General features: G+C 36.8%; 1 long non-coding RNA gene across 1 annotated transcript; it reads left to right on the forward strand.

The window, feature by feature from the left end:
• The first annotated feature begins 3,859 nt into the window (after positions 1 to 3,859).
• LOC149015751 (uncharacterized) lies at positions 3,860 to 7,709 on the forward strand. The gene is made up of 4 exons (XR_016173526.1): positions 3,860 to 3,920; positions 4,162 to 4,264; positions 6,474 to 6,745; positions 6,870 to 7,709. It is a non-coding gene; the product is annotated as an uncharacterized LOC149015751 (long non-coding RNA).
• Positions 7,710 to 7,862: the final 153 nt, after the last annotated feature.

Genomic DNA, 7,862 nt, shown 5'->3' on the forward strand with positions numbered 1-7,862 from the left:
TCACTCATTGCCCTAGTGACCTTATGTGATTGCCTAGATTGTGATTGGGGAATGAGGAATGCCCTTTTGGCGTTTCTGTCATTGGATACCAGTGGATGTGGTATGGAACGCATTCCTATGGTGCCCTTGGGGCTTTCCCTGATTACTGATTGACATACATAGTGCATGTCTAGAAATGTTTGGTTAGGTGACCTCATGAGTACTAATACCCTTTCAGCAGGGGTATTGAAGCTGGTTAACCCGTGATGTTAGTGGTTGGGTCCTATGTGCTAAGTAGGCCCATTATCACCATAGAGAGGTAGGGTGGCATATAATAGATAAGGGATCCTGGACGCTCAAAACCGGTAACCAATCCGTGAGAGGACATGGAGAGCATCATGTCCATTATATGTGGATGACCACTGGGTTAAGGAATGGGATCCAACAGATGCCTCCTATTGAGGATTCCATTCATAGGTGGGAAGGTATTGAACCAACAAAGCACTAGGCGTGAGGGGAGATATCTGGACCATATGTAGTATGAGACCGTATGACTTTGCATTGGGCCTAGGTTTATCCTTGACACACGCCATATTTTATATCAATGGTGATGTGAGAGAGTGGTGACCTAATCCCCAACCATGGCTTGGCAGGACTTTACCCAACAACTACGGAGAACCCAATAGACATGCTTAAGTGCCATGAGGGAAGGTCACTGAGACCTCCCAAAGAAGACTGGTTTAAAACTTAATGCGTGTCCACCATAGAGACTTCATGATTGAGTTAGGAGCATAATATCATAATCATTCATATATCATATCATTGTCATTAATCACATCGATATTCATATTATATGTGTGGTATGAAATCATGTGAATGAATGCATGACATGATCCTGAGTTGACCTCATTGAGTTTTGTTGAACTCATTCCTTTTTATATTTCTTTTTTCTATTAGATTATATTGTAGATTATGAGGACTTATTCCAAATGGAGGATTTGTTGCTGACTTATCTTCTTGAAGGAGTGACTGAAGAAGAAGTGGACGCACATGGAGCTTCATGTCGGTGTTAAAATTGTCCTTATGGGGTTGGATTCCATTAGAGAATTAGTCTTAGTTTACTTTCCGCTATGAATAGACTATCATCTTTTCTTTCAAAACTCTGATGTTATACCTTTTGATTTGAAGTAATGGATGATTGGAACCATTATTTCGGTTTTGATAATTTTATATTTGAAACTTGATTTATTCTTGTCCGTTTGATTTTTCTATATCATATATTGTGTGGAATTGTCACTGAACCTAGATCTTGCGGTGTATCACCCCCACGGGTATTCGGGTATGATCGAATCCGGCTGGGTGGGGTGTGACACATATGGTCAATGGAAAAGAATTCCAATCGAATCATAAAATAGGCTTTTACCGACATATGTCCACGAATTTTATGGATAGACTAGAGAGAATGGGAATTCACTATAGGAAAGAGGGAACAATAGATCATGGTCAAAAACTATCCTAGGAATAGATCTAACATGAAGTAGAAATCAAAAGTCTTCGAATAAATATACATTCGTGAAGGTTACACTAGACTTTCCTTTGAAATCTCTTTCGTATGTAGTTCACGGGAGTAATAGAGTGAATGGGGATTCACTCTAAGACTAAAGGAATTGAAGGAAAGGTCATAGTAGTGGTTTGAGACCTTCTTCATAATCACAAAGATGGGTAGAAACAAAGGAGAGTGGATCTAGAGGGAGTGAGAGCGATTACTAACCTTGAAGAAGAAGATTCTACGGAAGAAATTTAGTGAATGCCTGAGGATCTTCCAAAGCTTCAAAGAGAGTGCTAAGAGGTGCTTCCCACGTTCTTTGACTTCTTTAGAGCATTAAGAGATGAATTAGAATGAAAAATATATTATATAGGGCTTCAAAGTCCCAAAAATCCAAGGAGTGACCAAACTGCCCTTGTCACCTTTGGTCGCTTGGTGGTTGGTTGCTTTAAGCGACCAAGGCTAAGCAAGCGACCAAAGTGGATAGCAAGGCCAAAAATCATATTTTGGTCTCCGAAAGCCACATACTCCATTGGGTCCTTCTCCAACATAATAAAGGGTCTTACCTAGCATTGTAGAACCTTTCAAAAAGTGTCAAACTAGGTCTCAAATCCGTCATACATGCTCTACATTAACAAGTTGCAAATTTTTCTCAGAATCATACAGGGTTTCCAAAGAAGAACTCTATCATCAAACTCCATTGTCTCTAGGTCAAACTCAATGGGTTAAACTGAGATGGCCCACAACTATCTTCTACTTTCACTTTGGGTTTTCGGACCTACAGTATAGATTTTTGGATTAAGGTTGAGCTGGATTTCACAATGGTCCTAAAATCATGGGTTAATGGGTTAGAAATCTGGGGGATTTCACACTTGTGGATTTCCATGTTTTCTTCAGATTACCTTGTAGGTCATAAGGGAACATTTTTCTCGGAGAGGTTGGTACCAGTAGAACAATGCGATGAACCCTTAAGAGAGTACTCTAAGGCACATCCAACCCTTCTAAGCATCAAGAGATTACCTATGAGTGTGTGGTGGTGCTGATTGGGACTATGTACACACTTGTTTGTTTTGTTAGGCTATACTAAGAGCTTTGAACTAAATAAGCATAATGTAAACCTTAATTAGATTATTTTCTTTGCTTCCGCTTATATAGTACCTTTTGAGATTCATTTTGGGAATTTGGATATTTATTGATGGACTTATTATCCTTTGCTCTCATTTATGGTTTTGTGTGCTTTATTTATTACTATAGTTGTAACCCGATCTTGTGATTGTGGATCACATCCACAAGCAATTGGGGCAGATCCAATACTATCAAGTGGGGTGTTACAGAGTTCCACTAGGACGGGTTATGGCTACCCTATTTTACTTCTTGGGACGCTAAATACCACAGATGAATTCATAATTTTGCCCTTCAAAGATTAATTGAGAGAGAGAGAGAGAGAGAGAGAGAGAGAGAGAGAGAGAGAGAGAGAGAGAGAGAGAGAGAGAGAGAGAGAGAGATACACTTGCATCAGGTAGGATAGAGGACTTATGGTTGGGTTCAACTAAAAGATACACTTGCATTAGGTAGGATAGATAGAGATTGAGAAAGGAAGCAAGTTATCGTCATAAAATAAATTTGTGTTGGATTGTGAGGAATTATGGTTGGTTCAATTAAAAGATACACTTGCATCAGGTAGGATAGATAGAGGTTGAGAAATATCAAGTTACCATCAGAAAATAAATCTGTACTGTATTGTAATGAATACTAGAAATTAGATCAAGGCAGTTGGAGAGGAGATCCATAATGGATCAGAATAGCCACGAGATCAACACGATCAAGAACAACAATCAAAACACCCAGTAAAGAGAAGTGAAGAGGGTGAATGGCTCCAGGAGATGGAAAGAGGAGGAATAAAGAATGTCAAGGCCAAAAAAAAAAAAAAAAAAAAAAAAAAAAAAAAAAGAAAAAGAAAAAGAAAAAGGAAAGAAAAGAAAAGAAAAAACCATTTTATATTATACTCATTATGAACCATTGGATTTTTGTGTGGACAAGTGTCATTCATCCATAAAGAAATGGATGGAAATGGACCAGGTTATATTGGTGACATAATAAAATCCGGGAAATTAGAAGTGAATCTTTTGGGAGGAAAGTAGGAGTAAATAAAGAATAAGTACGAGAGAGATTTTCCATTTTTTTATCAGTTTGATATCAATTACTATCTCATAAATGCGATTTACATATTTACCTAAAATACAACTCATCAATGTCAACAATTAAATGCACAAGGAAACCGTCACTATATGATACAACCATCTTAGTGAGAAATACCGAACAATTTCTCCATATAAAGACCCTTTCTCATTTCATTTGCAGAGTTTCTTGATGTTCTAATGGAGAGTTCTTTTAGGTAAGTTTTTCTTTGTGCTCTTGGTCTAATCTTTCTCTTTGCTAAGTAATGTATCTATTTTCTTCAATGTAATTTCTACCTTAATCCTATGCCTTTTTAATTGTTCTTTTCCTATATCATGTTATCATTTAGCTTTTGTTCAAGCAAATATTCCCCCTCTCCCTTTTCTTTTCCTAGTTACTAAGTTTCCATTGGATTTGAGGACTAACCAAAATGTAAAACTATGTTTTCTTCCATGTAGAAGAAAGAGGTGGAAGAAAAGATTAGATCAAAATAGAATACTACAAGCAGAAGGCACATCAAACGTGTGGTTTGATCGGATCAACGATATACCTGGTTACATTGTATGTTCTTTAATTCTTTTCAATCATCTTCCTTTTGTTCTTGCACTAAATGCTTTTTCTCTTCTACTTTGAGTAATGTGGATTAGATAGGGGTAGAGTTGAGGTGACGATGCATAATTGATGGCTTAGGTCTTATTACTACTAGTTGTGCTATTTGGTGCAACATGTTCACCGTGTCCAAGTTTAACCTTGATTAGTTTATATTATAACGAAAGGGAAAAAAAGAAAAGTCATCTTTTGTATCCCCAAGTAGACATTATAATTGGGTTGCCAAACGACCAGATCTTGCTAGCCTAGTGTCTCCTATCCGATGGTGTGCTTGGCGAACAAGTTTTCTTCTCCATGTAAGAAACTCAACCTGAGAACTCATTTCACTCGATTTAGTTGAAGAATCATTGGTTTGATATTAAGCCAAGGTGAGTTCTTAATCTATCACTTATAAATAATAATACGATATCTTGTAAGAATTCTGTGAGATTTAATTGAATTAATTGGATTTGGATGGATTTGTAGAGATTATGTTGTTTCGAATTTGATGAATTACGTATTGTTCATTCAATTTTCATGAAAATTAGGAACTGGAAAAGATTTAAAACACAGTGAACGAGTAAATTCGTAATTCTGATTTAATTAATTTTCTCTATCCATCAGTTATGGTTTATGTTTCTTCTAATATTATTCAATTGAGATCATTAAGTAATACCAGAACTTTGTCTAGTTTTAGATTCTCAATGTTTCCTTCAAATAATTATAAGTTTAGTTTTCAATGTTTCCTTCAAATTGATAACTGAAAGCACCCTGTTTGGTGTTTGCATGGTTTTGAAAGTATGGTAAGATTCTCAATGCTTATTGTGTTATATGATCAACTCCGAAGAGGCTTGTCTTCAAGATCTTACCTGGAATGTACACTAGTCTGTGTCCTCCCCCCACAACACTAAATACTGTTTTGCTTGTGTCAGAATTTTATCTCGGTTGTATTGACCTTTTGAGTTGCAGCTTCTGATTTGTTAATTGTATTTGCATTTTCATTATTACTATGCTATGTTGTATCTATGCATTTTCTTTTATATGTTGTTAGTGTATGAGATGGAAGTGTTTATTTAAGGAGTCGTAGCGGCTGTTTGGCAGGTGTAGTTTTTATGTACCTAATAAATGCAAACTCAGGTGAGATTATATTGAATAGATATAAACTGAATGCTAGTTCCTCTGTTGGCATTATGATAAGTGGAAATATTGGACCGTACCAAAAAAAATTCTGGTGTTTTTGTGTTTTTCTGGAACATGTATAGTTAGTACTCTGCTGGCAACTTGATCTGAGCTGTGACTGAATCTTTACTTCTCATATATAATATGTTTTTATGAATTATGTTTTGCTTAACTTATGATTGCGTTTGTCCTACTTTTCTTTTTAATCATCTTTTAATACTTCTGATTTTGGTGTTGTTTTTATTAATACTTGTTGAAGTTCAGTAGAGTTAGCTTCCCACCTGAGAGTAGACAAGAAAACTGTGAATATGGAAAACGATAAACATGATTAGAACTTGAAAAAGTACGAATATGATGCAGTTGGAAGTTGAAACTAACATATATTAAAGGTTCTAATTTGGTACATATATGATTATGTCAAGACAAGATGATGATTGATTAGTAGATACATGAATAGAAAATGAAAAACAACTAGGCAGCTAATGATCTTGAACTGAGCTCTGAGACAGGGTCTCCTCTGTCTCTTCTGATCTGCTGCTCCATCTATGATATTCCCAAGCATCGGTTCATTATTCTAGACAAGAGTTAAAAAGACTTAAATTTGGGAATTATTTGTGATGGAATGAAGTGGACGGGTGAAGAAGCGGTAACCGGTCTCCTGTGTGGACCTAAAAGATGAGTATCAAGGTGGTACATGATTTTAACTTCTTTTATTTTGTTTAATTCAGTTCATACGATGGTCAATGTAAGCCAAGGGCAGTATGCCTATTAGTGTGTATTAGGACCCTTCATGCTTATACATATAGCTGGCTGGAGTTATGTTCTGTTTTGTGTTAGTTTTAATTCCCTAAATGTTAGCTTGTGAATCCTAGGTTGTTAAGAGTTAAAAGTTCCTACTACTGGAGTTTTGCTTGTAATTTGGCTTTTGAAGCCCTTATTTAAACCCCCATCAGGGGACAATAAAGGACAGACATGAAATATTAGAATTATTGCTGTTTGCCAGAGCTGCTGCTGTTGACGCCTTCTTCTCTATTATGGGACTGGTGTGGTGTGTAAGCCCTCATCACTTTGGGAACAATGCAGAGGACCAGGGAACTTTCAAGGGTGCGGAGAAATGTTGGCTTAAAAGCTTATGTTATATGCCAGCTGCTTGAGTTTGATGTCCCAAACATATCAAAAAAACCTGACCCAAAATCAGCCAAAGTCAAACTCAGGAGGCTCTTCAGACCAGAGGATGCATCGCCAGAAAAAGCTTACAGTTCTGACAATAGAGAAGTAAGATTCATGTCTTCTTTGTTTTTGAGATCTTAGGCATAAATATTTTCAGATTTGCTCTATTAGATTTGTTGCATGAGATGATAATTGTGACTCTGTTGTGTTCTGTGTGATTCAACACCAGGTCTACTATAGTGAACAGAAGGTTACATTGCCTGTTGAGGTGATAGAAGGGAGGTGCGAAGTTAGAAGAATGATAGATGTACCACCTTCACATGGCCTTGCTATCTTTGTACATATATTCTTTTGTTAACATTTATACGAACCTGATACAGGAGCTGTCAAGTGGGCAATTCATCTGTTGCTAACTTGTCTCAACAATACAATTCTTTTAGTTGGTACTAACCCTACATTAGATTTGGCATACAAACTCATTTTGAACTATATTGAAGTAGTTGATGGAAAGTCTGTGTTTTGTTTTTGCTATGGTCAAATTAGTATGTTACTGTTGATTTGATGATATTTATCTTTGTGGACAGTTGCCAACTAATATTAGACTAGACTCCTCAAAGGTTGATGAATCTACATCCAGAAAGAGAAAAGGCAAGAGCAAAGAAGGAGAAAGTGATCCTAGTGTCCTTGACAAACAAGTAGATGCATCTCAGAAAAGTCGCTTAGCCACTCTAGATATTTTTTCTGGTTGTGGTGGCTTGTCCGAGGGACTAGAGAAATTTGGTACCTTAAATTTTGATCTCTTTCTTTTCCACCAAAAACTTATTGGTGAGTTTTTGTTGGATGCTTGCTGAATGATCATGCTGGTTTTAAAATTTTAGGGGTTTCGGTAACCAAGTGGGCCGTCGAGTATGAAGAGCCTGCAGGAGAGGCATTCCATCTCAACCACCCAGAAGCTTTAACATTGATTAACAATTGCAATGTCATTCTAAGGTGGTTGATTTTTTCAATCTTAGTCCTCTTTTATTCATTGGTTGCTTGCTAAGTCATTGGAAATAGGAATAAACCATTGTTTGCATCCTTATTTGCTTTTTCTTCTAATTATGTGCATTAATTGTCACACCCCACCCAGCCGGATCCGATCATACCCGAATACCCGTGGGGGTGATATACCGCAAGATCTAGGTTCAGGGACATTTCCATACAATACATGATAAAGTAAATT

This window comes from Hakea prostrata, chromosome 5, assembly GCF_041222555.1.
Source record: "Hakea prostrata isolate BN-2017 chromosome 5, UWA_Hpros_2, whole genome shotgun sequence".
NCBI lineage: Eukaryota > Viridiplantae > Streptophyta > Magnoliopsida > Proteales > Proteaceae > Hakea > Hakea prostrata.